Raw genomic sequence first — 2,370 nt, 5'->3', positions numbered from 1 at the left:
CCTCAAAAGCAAATGGAAAGACATAGTAATACACAATTGCAAGATTCTGCTTGATTTACACCACTGGCGAGAATTGGGATCAGTATCTCAGTTCAACAGCAATCTGTTAATGAGCCAAAGGAGGGAAAGGTTGTAGCATCACAAATTAAAAAATAATAATCTCTCAAGCTTAATATCAGCAAAGATGATTATTTTCTTTGATTTGTCAGACTAATTGAAAATAGCTTTATAGTTCACGGATGATTAATTAGGAGCCAACAAGATCTCCATTTGCATCTCAGTAATTCTTCACTGTGCTTTATTTCAACATTTAGTCTTTATGTTTAAAATATTCCTTGAAAAAGCAGAAAGGTGATTAACACAAGATTTGAAATGTGTGCCATTTGTTCTGACTGTTTTTTACACATTTTTGTCAACAGAGTCAAAAGGAAAGAATATACAACATTACAAAACAATTACTGCCTGTTCCGCTTACATCTGCTAAATCCTCCTTTGTGGTAGAGGTATTTTAACTAGGTTCATTTTGAAACAGTGGAGAAAAAAAGACTAAATAAGGGTAAATTCCCTCCCATTCCTACAGCTCTCCCAAATCAAATGAATATTGGACCCCGTGTATAATCACCTTGAAAAGTTTCAAAGCTCCCCTTTCTCATGTGAAACAGCCTTACTCCTGCAAAGACGATCCCATGACACCAGTACCCTTAACAGACTCTGCCCCAAGAACAAAGGAGTTCCAAATAGCATCTGAAAGATATGACGTTATTTGCAAGTCACATATGTTGAGGTTTTTAATTTGGAGGAGTTGTTATTTTGTTGGGGCTTTCTTTTTGGTTTTGGCTTGTTGGTTGGTTTGTCCTGTTTTATCATTTTCTCACACTCTTGGCATCCTCTTATCACACCATCCTGAAATCTCCAGCAAAGGGATTGAGATGATAAGAAAGTTAACCCTTAATTTGTAAAGTAGATGGCTAGCTCTTATGATGTTTTCAAGAAGCTGGGTGAGTGAATACCAAAGATTAAAAGAAGAACTGACTCCTGAGGATTAAACCATCAGAAATCAAATTGAGACAAGCATTTCTATTAACAATAATAGTAATATGACCTGTATTATTATAAAGAAATCTTTCGCAGAAAGACTAGCTGGTGGCTTTTGAATTTTGGGAATTGTCCTCTGTCTACCATCAAATCCATCCTTTCATAACAAGTTCTTCTCATTCCGGCCAGTACAGGATTTGGTCTATCAAGATGTCATATCAAGAACTTGACTTCAGAACTATCATATTTTACCAGTGAGTACCCGGTGTCACCCTTCCAAAGTCTTGAGGCCTTTCCTAACACTACTCCAAAGGTAGCCAGCATCACAACTACCCCACCATTTCTTCATACTTTCTCCCAGTCCCAAACCAATCCTTGACACAGGGGTGTCACCATGGTGGCCGCAGTGAATTGAGACCAAAAGGGGCCCATTCCATAAGGGAAGCTGAAGACCAACGAGAGACGGTAGGATTAAACTGAAAGTCCATGTATCTGGAGGTGCTGATTTTTCCTTTGTCTTGATAGATTTTTAATATATTTTTTATTTGAGTTTCTGTTTCAGGGTGGTTATTTTTGTTGGCTTTTTTTGTTTGCTTACTTTTGTCAAGACACCATAAGCACTGAGTTAAAAGACAACCCCATACCCATGGAAACGATGCAAGACGTGCGATCCAAACAAATTCATAACATAAAATTAACAGAGAAAGAGAAACCTTCCCTTTCCCCCCCCCCCAAGCACAAAACACTTTTAAGTCAACAGAATTGAATCTAGTTTATTCTCAAAAAAAAAAAAAAAAAAAAAAAAAAAAGGAGGAAAAAATATGAAAACAAAAACAAAACAAAACAAAAAAAGCAGGTCTTATCACTAGCAGTAAATAAATTTGTACAACCATTCAGTCTGTATAATAGGATGAAATAAATCTACATCTTTTCTTATTTTGGTGCATTGAATTATACATACAAACAACAATTACAGGAACTTGTTCACAATGCATATAGACCTGGAGAATGGCTATCCAAAAACCCCTTGTTGGCAATGTCCGCATGTTAACACTGATTGCCTGACACCATTGGTACTTCCTATGTAAAGGGCCTGTGGCCCAAAATGAATGATCTCCCTACAGGTTTTATTTATTTAGTTATTTAGTTAGTTAGTTAGTTAATGCATCAAAACCGTTCTAGCCAGCCCCCTCCCCTCTCCCAGAAATGAAAAAAAGAAACGAAACAAAACAAAAGAAAATCAAAATAAAATAAAAGGAGAAGACATGACTGGCAGTTGGTCCATTTGTTCATTAAGACCGCGTTTCCTCTTGGTCTGCATTGTTTGTTTTTCAG

The sequence above is a fragment of the Coturnix japonica genome, chromosome 1 (genome assembly GCF_001577835.2).
Source record: "Coturnix japonica isolate 7356 chromosome 1, Coturnix japonica 2.1, whole genome shotgun sequence".
NCBI lineage: Eukaryota > Metazoa > Chordata > Aves > Galliformes > Phasianidae > Coturnix > Coturnix japonica.
This window is presented reverse-complemented; position numbering follows the sequence as displayed.